Source organism: Pleurodeles waltl, unplaced genomic scaffold, assembly GCF_031143425.1.
Source record: "Pleurodeles waltl isolate 20211129_DDA unplaced genomic scaffold, aPleWal1.hap1.20221129 scaffold_531, whole genome shotgun sequence".
In the NCBI taxonomy this organism is placed as follows: Eukaryota; Metazoa; Chordata; class Amphibia; order Caudata; family Salamandridae; genus Pleurodeles; species Pleurodeles waltl.
In genome coordinates this window covers 42662-54576 of record NW_027150239.1, presented here as the reverse complement: position 1 = coordinate 54576, position 11915 = coordinate 42662, and the positions used below count along the sequence as shown (strand labels likewise).

Here is an 11915-nt window from a genome sequence, read left to right as displayed (position 1 = left end):
GTGCTGGGCCCATAACCCAGAGGTTGATGGATCGAAACCATCCTCTGCTAGCATGGATTGATTTTTTTTTTTCTTGTGAGGACCACTCTCTCGTTTCCACGCTGCCCGAGCGGAAAACAGCAGGCTTGTGCCAGCTTTTTGTGGGAGAGACTGCTCAACTATCGGTCTCTGCTCAAAGTCAGGGAGACAGATGGTCAGAGAATCAACCCTACTCTTCAAAGGAAATGATGCACAGTTATGACCATTAACGAAAGATGGGACCCTCGCACTTCTTTCTGAGCCTGCTTGGAACGCTATTATTCCCTTTTTTTCTCCTACTATTATCAATCTCCTGTGAATTTCGTGGAGCTGTTTTCTTTCTCTACCCTGCTGTTTTTCCCTTGCTGCCAATATATGCTTATTTCAATGATTTGAACTGCTGCTTTCCCTTTCTCCTTTTCTGCGCAGCTTTTGCATGGGTATCAATCTCAGTTCCTTAGCAGTTGCAAGAACTTTTTTCCTGATTTTCATGTTGGTCTGTAAACCAAAAATACCTCTGATACTGGTGCAATATAGTAATTGAACTCAGGGTTGTGATGTCTAGAGCTTAAAAAAAACATATGCCATGGAGCGTTGGTGGTATAGTGGTGAGCATAGCTGCCTTCCAAGCAGTTGACCCGGGTTCGATTCCCGGCCAACGCAGTGCTAATATTTATACATTAAGAAAGCAGTAGCTATTCTAACGCAATATGTTAAAAAAAAGAGAAATATCTTGACCAGATTACTCAGCTATTAGATAAATAATAAACAAAGACATAGGCAGGCATCCCAAAAGCCCCGTCTGCGACTTTCTATGTCCTGAAATTTTTATATTTTACAAACAGCAGTCACCACTCACAACTGCTGGTAATAAATGGGCTGCAGGGGGGCAGGCAATGAAACGGCTAAGCCCTTCTGCCCGACCAGCCTTTAGAACTGCAGCATCTCTGTAGTAAAAAGTGTTTCAGGTCAATATCTCTCCCCTGGAAAAAATGTGCGAGACCCACCACCGATAAATGTGGCAAAAGTCCCCAACATTTTCTGCATATTTGTGCTCTTACTGAAAGCAGCGCCACCTTGTAGTCATCGCAGGCAACTGCAGCATACAACCAAATTTATCGAGAGCAAGGTGAAAGAAACCCAAGGGAACAGCCCCTGTCTGCAGCAGGAAGGTTGGCTGCTTCGAATGGACAGAACTTCCAGTCCTAAGTCCACTCACGTCCCGAACGCTCCCAAACGCTCATACCGGACAAGCCCTCACCGGGTGCACCTCTGGCTCCCAGGTAAGGCCAAAACCTGAGCATGGTAGCGCAGGATCACAGAGAAGGAGCGGGTGGGGGTGCTTCTGTCTTGACAAAGCGTGACATGGCTAGTGACTGAGAGGGCTTGACTTTCCCCTATGACTGACTGTGAGAGGGGAAGGCGAAGATTTTCTGCACCCAGCATGCCTTGTGACATTCTTAGGCAAATGAAGTGAGAGCCCTGCCAGAATAGCTTCAGCGATCCCATGCCACTCCTCTGAAGGCTCCTGATCTGCATAACCACAGCATTTTGAACAGGAAGCAGAGTGGCGCAGCGGAAGCGTGCTGGGCCCATAACCCAGAGGTCGATGGATCGAACCATCCTCTGCTAGCATGGATTGATTGTTTTTTCTTGTGAGGACCACTCTCTCGTTTCCACGCTGCCAGAGCGGAAAACAGCAGGCTTGTGCCAGCTTTTTGTGGGAAGAGACTGCTCAACTATCGGTCTCTGCTCAAAGTCAGGGAGACAGATGGTCAGAGAATCAACCCTACTCTTCAAAGGAAATGATGCACAGTTATGACCATTAACGAAAGATGGGACCCTCGCACTTCTTTCTGAGCCTGCTTGGAACGCTATTATTCCCTTTTTTTCTCCTACTATTATCAATCTCCTGTGAATTTCGTGGAGCTGTTTTCTTTCTCTACCCTGCTGTTTTTCCCTTGCTGCCAATATATGCTTATTTCAATGATTTGAACTGCTGCTTTCCCTTTCTCCTTTTCTGCGCAGCTTTTGCATGGGTATCAATCTCCAGTTCCTTAGCAGTTGCAAGAACTTTTTTCCTGATTTTCATGTTGGTCTGTAAACCAAAAATACCTCTGATACTGGTGCAATATAGTAATTGAACTCAGGGTTGTGATGTCTAGAGCTTAAAAAAAACATATGCCATGGAGCGTTGGTGGTATAGTGGTGAGCATAGCTGCCTTCCAAGCAGTTGACCCGGGTTCGATTCCCGGCCAACGCAGTGCTAATATTTATACATTAAGAAAGCAGCAGCTATTCTAACGCAATATGTTAAAAAAAAGAGAAATATCTTGACCAGATTACTCAGCTATTAGATAAATAATAAACAAAGACATAGGCAGGCATCCCAAAAGCCCCGTCTGCGACTTTCTATGTCCTGAAATTTTTATATTTTACAAACAGCAGTCACCACTCACAACTGCTGGTAATATATGGGCTGCAGGGGGGCAGGCAATGAAACGGCTAAGCCCTTCTGCCCGACCAGCCTTTAGAACTGCAGCATCTCTGCAGTAAAAAGTGTTTCAGGTCAATATCTCTCCCCTGGAAAAAATGTGCGAGACCCACCACCGATAAATGTGGCAAAAGTCCCCAACATTTTCTGCATATTTGTGCTCTTACCTGAAAGCAGCGCCACCTTGTAGTCATCGCAGGCAACTGCAGCATACAACAAATTTATCGGAGAGCAAGGTGAAAGAAACCCAAGGGAACAGCCCCTGTCTGCAGCAGGAAGGTTGGCTGCTTCGAATGGACAGAACTTCCAGTCCTAAGTCCACTCACGTCCCGAACGCTCCCAAACGCTCATACCGGACAAGCCCTCACCGGGTGCACCTCTGGCTCCCAGGTAAGGCCAAAACCTGAGCATGGTAGCGCAGGATCACAGAGAAGGAGCGGGTGGGGGGTGCTTCTGTCTTGACAAAGGCGTGACATGGCTAGTGACTGAGAGGGCCTTGACTTTCCCCTATGACTGACTGTGAGAGGGGAAGGCGAAGATTTTCTGCACCCAGCATGCCTTGTGACATTCTTAGGCAAATGAAGTGAGAGCCCTGCCAGAATAGCTCCAGCGATCCCATGCCACTCCTCTGAAGGCTCCTGATCTGCATAACCACAGCATTTTGAACAGGAAGCAGAGTGGCGCAGCGGAAGCGTGCTGGGCCCATAACCCAGAGGTTGATGGATCGAAACCATCCTCTGCTAGCATGGATTGATTTTTTTTTTCTTGTGAGGACCACTCTCTCGTTTCCACGCTGCCCGAGCGGAAAACAGCAGGCTTGTTGCCAGCTTTTTGTGGGAAGAGACTGCTCAACTATCGGTCTCTGCTCAAAGTCAGGGAGACAGATGGTCAGAGAATCAACCCTACTCTTCAAAGGAAATGATGCACAGTTATGACCATTAACGAAAGATGGGACCCTCGCACTTCTTTCTGAGCCTGCTTGGAACGCTATATTCCCTTTTTTTCTCCTACTATTATCAATCTCCTGTGAATTTCGTGGAGCTGTTTTCTTTCTCTACCCTGCTGTTTTTCCCTTGCTGCCAATATATGCTTATTTCAATGATTTGAACTGCTGCTTTCCCTTTCTCCTTTTCTGCGCAGCTTTTGCATGGGTATCAATCTCCAGTTCCTTAGCAGTTGCAAGAACTTTTTTCCTGATTTTCATGTTGGTCTGTAAACCAAAAATACCTCTGATACTGGTGCAATATAGTAATTGAACTCAGGGTTGTGATGTCTAGAGCTTAAAAAAAACATATGCCATGGAGCGTTGGTGGTATAGTGGTGAGCATAGCTGCCTTCCAAGCAGTTGACCCGGGTTCGATTCCCGGCCAACGCAGTGCTAATATTTATACATTAAGAAAGCAGTAGCTATTCTAACGCAATATGTTAAAAAAAAGAGAAATATCTTGACCAGATTACTCAGCTATTAGATAAATAATAAACAAAGACATAGGCAGGCATCCCAAAAGCCCCGTCTGCGACTTTCTATGTCCTGAAATTTTTATATTTTACAAACAGCAGTCACCACTCACAACTGCTGGTAATAAATGGGCTGCAGGGGGGCAGGCAATGAAACGGCTAAGCCCTTCTGCCCGACCAGCCTTTAGAACTGCAGCATCTCTGTAGTAAAAAGTGTTTCAGGTCAATATCTCTCCCCTGGAAAAAATGTGCGAGACCCACCACCGATAAATGTGGCAAAAGTCCCCAACATTTTCTGCATATTTGTGCTCTTACCTGAAAGCAGCGCCACCTTGTAGTCATCGCAGGCAACTGCAGCATACAACCAAATTTATCCGAGAGCAAGGTGAAAGAAACCCAAGGGAACAGCCCCTGTCTGCAGCAGGAAGGTTGGCTGCTTCGAATGGACAGAACTTCCAGTCCTAAGTCCACTCACGTCCCGAACGCTCCCAAACGCTCATACCGGACAAGCCCTCACCGGGTGCACCTCTGGCTCCCAGGTAAGGCCAAAACCTGAGCATGGTAGCGCAGGATCACAGAGAAGGAGCGGGTGGGGGTGCTTCTGTCTTGACAAAGGCGTGACATGGCTAGTGACTGAGAGGGCCTTGACTTTCCCCTATGACTGACTGTGAGAGGGGAAGGCGAAGATTTTCTGCACCCAGCATGCCTTGTGACATTCTTAGGCAAATGAAGTGAGAGCCCTGCCAGAATAGCTTCAGCGATCCCATGCCACTCCTCTGAAGGCTCCTGATCTGCATAACCACAGCATTTTGAACAGGAAGCAGAGTGGCGCAGCGGAAGCGTGCTGGGCCCATAACCCAGAGGTCGATGGATCGAAACCATCCTCTGCTAGCATGGATTGATTGTTTTTTCTTGTGAGGACCACTCTCTCGTTTCCACGCTGCCAGAGCGGAAAACAGCAGGCTTGTGCCAGCTTTTTGTGGGAAGAGACTGCTCAACTATCGGTCTCTGCTCAAAGTCAGGGAGACAGATGGTCAGAGAATCAACCCTACTCTTCAAAGGAAATGATGCACAGTTATGACCATTAACGAAAGATGGGACCCTCGCACTTCTTTCTGAGCCTGCTTGGAACGCTATTATTCCCTTTTTTTCTCCTACTATTATCAATCTCCTGTGAATTTCGTGGAGCTGTTTTCTTTCTCTACCCTGCTGTTTTTCCCTTGCTGCCAATATATGCTTATTTCAATGATTTGAACTGCTGCTTTCCCTTTCTCCTTTTCTGCGCAGCTTTTGCATGGGTATCAATCTCCAGTTCCTTAGCAGTTGCAAGAACTTTTTTCCTGATTTTCATGTTGGTCTGTAAACCAAAAATACCTCTGATACTGGTGCAATATAGTAATTGAACTCAGGGTTGTGATGTCTAGAGCTTAAAAAAAACATACGCCATGGAGCGTTGGTGGTATAGTGGTGAGCATAGCTGCCTTCCAAGCAGTTGACCCGGGTTCGATTCCCGGCCAACGCAGTGCTAATATTTATACATTAAGAAAGCAGCAGCTATTCTAACGCAATATGTTAAAAAAAAGAGAAATATCTTGACCAGATTACTCAGCTATTAGATAAATAATAAACAAAGACATAGGCAGGCATCCCAAAAGCCCCGTCTGCGACTTTCTATGTCCTGAAATTTTTATATTTTACAAACAGCAGTCACCACTCACAACTGCTGGTAATATATAGGCTGCAGGGGGGCAGGCAATGAAACGGCTAAGCCCTTCTGCCCGACCAGCCTTTAGAACTGCAGCATCTCTGCAGTAAAAAGTGTTTCAGGTCAATATCTCTCCCCTGGAAAAAATGTGCGAGACCCACCACCGATAAATGTGGCAAAAGTCCCCAACATTTTCTGCATATTTGTGCTCTTACCTGAAAGCAGCGCCACCTTGTAGTCATCGCAGGCAACTGCAGCATACAACCAAATTTATCGGAGAGCAAGGTGAAAGAAACCCAAGGGAACAGCCCCTGTCTGCAGCAGGAAGGTTGGCTGCTTCGAATGGACAGAACTTCCAGTCCTAAGTCCACTCACGTCCCGAACGCTCCCAAACGCTCATACCGGACAAGCCCTCACCGGGTGCACCTCTGGCTCCCAGGTAAGGCCAAAACCTGAGCATGGTAGCGCAGGATCACAGAGAAGGAGCGGGTGGGGGTGCTTCTGTCTTGACAAAGGCGTGACATGGCTAGTGACTGAGAGGGCCTTGACTTTCCCCTATGACTGACTGTGAGAGGGGAAGGCGAAGATTTTCTGCACCCAGCATGCCTTGTGAGATTCTTAGGCAAATGAGGTGAGAGCCCTGCCAGAATAGCTCCAGCGATCCCATGCCACTCCTCTGAAGGCTCCTGATCTGCATAACCACAGCATTTTGAACAGGAAGCAGAGTGGCGCAGCGGAAGCTTGCTGGGCCCATAACCCAGAGGTCGATGGATCGAAACCATCCTCTGCTAGCATGGATTGATTTTTTTTTCTTGTGAGGACCACTCTCTTGTTTCCACGCTGCCAGAGCGGAAAACAGCAGGCTTGTGCCAGCTTTTTGTGGGAAGAGACTGCTCAACTATCGGTCTCTGCTCAAAGTCAGGGAGACAGATGGTCAGAGAATCAACCCTACTCTTCAAAGGAAATGATGCACAGTTATGACCATTAACGAAAGATGGGACCCTCGCACTTCTTTCTGAGCCTGCTTGGAACGCTATTATTCCCTTTTTTTCTCCTACTATTATCAATCTCCTGTGAATTTCGTGGAGCTGTTTTCTTTCTCTACCCTGCTGTTTTTCCCTTGCTGCCAATATATGCTTATTTCAATGATTTGAACTGCTGCTTTCCCTTTCTCCTTTTCTGCGCAGCTTTTGCATGGGTTTCAATCTCCAGTTCCTTAGCAGTTGCAAGAACTTTTTTCCTGATTTTCATGTTGGTCTGTAAACCAAAAATACCTGTGATACTGGTGCAATATAGTAATTGAACTCAGGGTTGTGATGTCTAGAGCTTAAAAAAAAATATACCATGGAGCGTTGGTGGTATAGTGGTGAGCATAGCTGCCTTCCGAGCAGTTGACCTGGGTTCAATTCCCAGCCAACGCAGTGCTAATATTTATACATTAAGAAAGCAGTAGCTATTCTAACGCAATATGTTAAAAAAAAGAAAAATATCTTGACCAGATTACTCAGCTATTAGATAAATAATAAACAAAGACATAGGCAGACATCCCAAAAGCCCCGTCTGCGACTTTCTATGTCCTGAAATTTTTATATTTTACAAACAGCAGTCACCACTCACAACTGCTGGTAATAAATAGGCTGCAGGGGGGCAGGCAATGAAATGGCTAAGCCCTTCTGCCCGACCAGCCTTTAGAACTGCAGCATCTCTGCAGTAAAAAGTGTTTCAGGTCAATATCTCTTCCCAGGAAAAAATGTGCGCGACCCACCAGCGATAAATGTGGCAAAAGTCCCCAACATTTTCTGCATATTTGTGCTCTTACCTGAAAGCAGCGCCACCTTGTAGTCATCGCAGGCAACTGCAGCATACAACCAAATTTATCCGAGAGCAAGGTGAAAGAAACCCAAGGGAACAGCCCCTGTCTGCAGCAGGAAGGTTGGCTGCTTCGAATGGACAGAACTTCCAGTCCTAAGTCCACTCACGTCCCGAACGCTCCCAAACGCTCATACCGGACAAGCCCTCACCGGGTGCACCTCTGGCTCCCAGGTAAGGCCAAAACCTGAGCATGGTAGCGCAGGATCACAGAGAAGGAGCGGGTGGGGGTGCTTCTGTCTTGACAAAGGCGTGACATGGCTAGTGACTGAGAGGGCCTTGACTTTCCCCTATGACTGACTGTGAGAGGGGAAGGCGAAGATTTTCTGCACCCAGCATGCCTTGTGACATTCTTAGGCAAATGAGGTGAGAGCCCTGCCAGAATAGCTCCAGCGATCCCATGCCACTCCTCTGAAGGCTCCTGATCTGCATAACCACAGCATTTTGAACAGGAAGCAGAGTGGCGCAGCGGCAGCGTGCTGGGCCCATAACCCAGAGGTCGATGGATCGAAACCATCCTCTGCTAGCATGGATTGATTTTTTTTTCTTGTGAGGACCACTCTCTTGTTTCCACGCTGCCAGAGCGGAAAACAGCAGGCTTGTGCCAGCTTTTTGTGGGAAGAGACTGCTCAACTATCGGTCTCTGCTCAAAGTCAGGGAGACAGATGGTCAGAGAATCAACCCTACTCTTCAAAGGAAATGATGCACAGTTATGACCATTAACGAAAGATGGGACCCTCGCACTTCTTTCTGAGCCTGCTTGGAACGCTATTATTCCCTTTTTTTCTCCTACTATTATCAATCTCCTGTGAATTTCGTGGAGCTGTTTTCTTTCTCTACCCTGCTGTTTTTCCCTTGCTGCCAATATATGCTTATTTCAATGATTTGAACTGCTGCTTTCCCTTTCTCCTTTTCTGCGCAGCTTTTGCATGGGTTTCAATCTCCAGTTCCTTAGCAGTTGCAAGAACTTTTTTCCTGATTTTCATGTTGGTCTGTAAACCAAAAATACCTGTGATACTGGTGCAATATAGTAATTGAACTCAGGGTTGTGATGTCTAGAGCTTAAAAAAAAATATACCATGGAGAGTTGGTGGTATAGTGGTGAGCATAGCTGCCTTCCGAGCAGTTGACCTGGGTTAGATTCCCGGCCAACGCAGTGCTAATATTTATACATTAAGAAAGCAGTAGCTATTCTAACGCAATATGTTAAAAAAAAGAAAAATATCTTGACCAGATTACTCAGCTATTAGATAAATAATAAACAAAGACATAGGCAGACATCCCAAAAGCCCCGTCTGCGACTTTCTATGTCCTGAAATTTTTATATTTTACAAACAGCAGTCACCACTCACAACTGCTGGTAATAAATAGGCTGCAGGGGGGCAGGCAATGAAACGGCTAAGCCCTTCTGCCCGACCAGCCTTTAGAACTGCAGCATCTCTGCAGTAAAAAGTGTTTCAGGTCAATATCTCTCCCCTGGAAAAAATGTGCGAGACCCACCACCGATAAATGTGGCAAAAGTCCCCAACATTTTCTGCATATTTGTGCTCTTACCTGAAAGCAGCGCCACCTTGTAGTCACCGCAGGCAACTGCAGCATACAACCAAATTTATCCGAGAGCAAGGTGAAAGAAACCCAAGGGAACAGCCCCTGTCTGCAGCAGGAAGGTTGGCTGCTTCGAATGGACAGAACTTCCAGTCCTAAGTCCACTCACGTCCCGAACGCTCCCAAACGCTCATACCGGGCAAGCCCTCACCGGGTGTACCTCTGGCTCCCAGGTAAGGCCAAAACCTGAGCATGGTAGCGCAGGATCACAGAGAAGGAGCGGGTGGGGGTGCTTCTGTCTTGACAAAGGCGTGACATGGCTAGTGACAGAGAGGGCCTTGACTTTCCCCTATGACTGACTGTGAGAGGGGAAGGCGAAGATTTTCTGCACCCAGCATGTCTTGTGACATTCTTAGGCAAATGAGGTGAGAGCCCTGCCAGAATAGCTCCAGCGATCCCATGCCACTCCTCTGAAGGCTCCTGATCTGCATAACCACAGCATTTTGAACAGGAAGCAGAGTGGCGCAGCAGAAGCGTGCTGGGCCCATAACCCAGAGGTCGATGGATCGAAACCATCCTCTGCTAGCATGGATTGATTTTTTTTTTCTTGTGAGGACCACTCTCTCGTTTCCACGCTGCCAGAGCGGAAAACAGCAGGCTTGTGCCAGCTTTATGTGGGAAGAGACTGCTCAACTATCGGTCTCTGCACAAAGTCAGGGAGACAGATGGTCAGAGAATCAACCCTACACTTCAAAGGAAATGATGCACAGTTATGACCATTAACGAAAGATGGGACCCTCGCACTTCTTTCTGAGCCTGCTTGGAACGCTATTATTCCCTTTTTTTCTCCTACTATTATCAATCTCCTGTGAATTTCGTGGAGCTGTTTTCTTTCTCTACCCTGCTGTTTTTCCCTTGCTGCCAATATATGCTTATTTCAATGATTTGAACTGCTGCTTTCCCTTTCTCCTTTTCTGCGCAGCTTTTGCATGGGTTTCAATCTCCAGTTCCTTAGCAGTTGCAAGAACTTTTTTCCTGATTTTCATGTTGGTCTGTAAACCAAAAATACCTCTGATACTGGTGCAATATAGTAATTGAACTCAGGGTTGTGATGTCTAGAGCTTAAAAATAACATATGCCATGGAGCGTTGGTGGTATAGTGGTGAGCATAGCTGCCTTCCAAGCAGTTGACCCAGGTTCGATTCCCGGCCAACGCAGTGCTAATATTTATACATTAAGAAAGCAGTAGCTATTCTAACGCAATATGTTAAAAAAAAGAGAAATATCTTGACCAGATTACTCAGCTATTAGATAAATAATAAACAAAGACATAGGCAGGCATCCCAAAAGCCCCGTCTGCGACTTTCTATGTCCTTAAATTTTTATATTTTACAAACAGCAGTCACCACTCACAACTGCTGGTAATAAATGGGCTGCAGGGGGGCAGGCAATGAAACGGCTAAGCCCTTCTGCCCGACCAGCCTTTAGAACTGCAGCATCTCTGCAGTAAAAAGTGTTTCAGGTCAATATCTCTCCCCTGGAAAAAATGTGCGAGACCCACCACCGATAAATGTGGCAAAAGTCCCCAACATTTTCTGCATATTTGTGCTCTTACCTGAAAGCAGCGCCACCTTGTAGTCATCGCAGGCAACTGCAGCATACAACCAAATTTATCCGAGAGCAAGGTGAAAGAAACCCAAGGGAACAGCCCCTGTCTGCAGCAGGAAGGTTGGCTGCTTCAAATGGACAGAACTTCCAGTCCTAAGTCCACTCACGTCCCGAACGCTCCCAAACACTCATACCGGGCAAGCCCTCACTGGGTGCACCTCTGGCTCCCAGGTAAGGCCAAAACCTGAGCATGGTAGCGCAGGATCACAGAGAAGGAGCGGGTGGGGGTGCTTCTGTCTTGACAAAGGCGTGACATGGCTAGTGACTGAGAGGGCCTTGACTTTCCCCTATGACTGACTGTGAGAGGGGAAGGCGAAGATTTTCTGCACCCAGCATGCCTTGTGACATTCTTAGGCAAATGAGGTGAGAGCCCTGCCAGAATAGCTCCAGCGATCCCATGCCACTCCTCTGAAGGCTCCTGATCTGCATAACCACAGCATTTTGAACAGGAAGCAGAGTGGCGCAGCGGAAGCGTGCTGGGCCCATAACCCAGAGGTCGATGGATCGAAACCATCCTCTGCTAGCATGGATTGATTTTTTTTTCTTGTGAGGACCACTCTCTCGTTTCCACGCTGCCAGAGCGGAAAACAGCAGGCTTGTGCCAGCTTTTTGTGGGAAGAGACTTCTCAACTATCGGTCTCTGCTCAAAGTCAGGTTGACAGATGGTCAGAGAATCAACCCTACACTTCAAAGGAAATGATGCACAGTTATGACCATTAACGAAAGATGGGACCCTCGCACTTCTTTCTGAGCCTGCTTGGAACGCTATTATTCCCTTTTTTTGTCCTGCTATTATCAATCTCCTGTGAATTTCGTGGAGCTGTTTTCTTTCTCTACCCTGCTGTTTTTCCCTTGCTGCCAATATATGCTTATTTCAATGATTTGAACTGCTGCTTTCCCTTTCTCCTTTTCTGCGCAGCTTTTGCATGGGTTTCAATCTCCAGTTCCATAGCAGTTGCAAGAACTTTTTTCCTGATTTTCATGTTGGTCTGTAAACCAAAAATACCTCTGATACTGGTGCAATATAGTCATTGAACTCAGGGTTGTGATGTCTAGAGCTTAAAAAAAACATATGCCATGGAGCGTTGGTGGTATAGTGGTGAGCATAGCCGCCTTCCAAGCAGTTGACCCGGGTTCGATTCCCGGCCAACACAGTGC

The 11915-nt window shown here is 46.9% G+C and overlaps 5 non-coding genes across 5 annotated transcripts; all 5 read left to right on the top strand.

Moving 5' to 3' along the window:
• The first annotated feature begins 609 nt into the window (after positions 1-609).
• TRNAG-UCC (transfer RNA glycine (anticodon UCC)) lies at positions 610-681 on the top strand. The gene has a single exon. It is a non-coding gene; the product is annotated as a tRNA-Gly (tRNA).
• Positions 682-2209: 1528 nt separating this feature from the next.
• Positions 2210-2281, top strand: TRNAG-UCC (transfer RNA glycine (anticodon UCC)). Its single transcript has one exon. It is a non-coding gene; the product is annotated as a tRNA-Gly (tRNA).
• Positions 2282-3815: 1534 nt separating this feature from the next.
• On the top strand, positions 3816-3887 carry TRNAG-UCC (transfer RNA glycine (anticodon UCC)). The gene has a single exon. It is a non-coding gene; the product is annotated as a tRNA-Gly (tRNA).
• A 1533-nt stretch (positions 3888-5420) lies between these two features.
• TRNAG-UCC (transfer RNA glycine (anticodon UCC)) lies at positions 5421-5492 on the top strand. The gene has a single exon. It is a non-coding gene; the product is annotated as a tRNA-Gly (tRNA).
• A 1532-nt stretch (positions 5493-7024) lies between these two features.
• Positions 7025-7096, top strand: TRNAG-UCC (transfer RNA glycine (anticodon UCC)). The gene has a single exon. It is a non-coding gene; the product is annotated as a tRNA-Gly (tRNA).
• The last annotated feature ends 4819 nt before the right edge of the window (positions 7097-11915 follow it).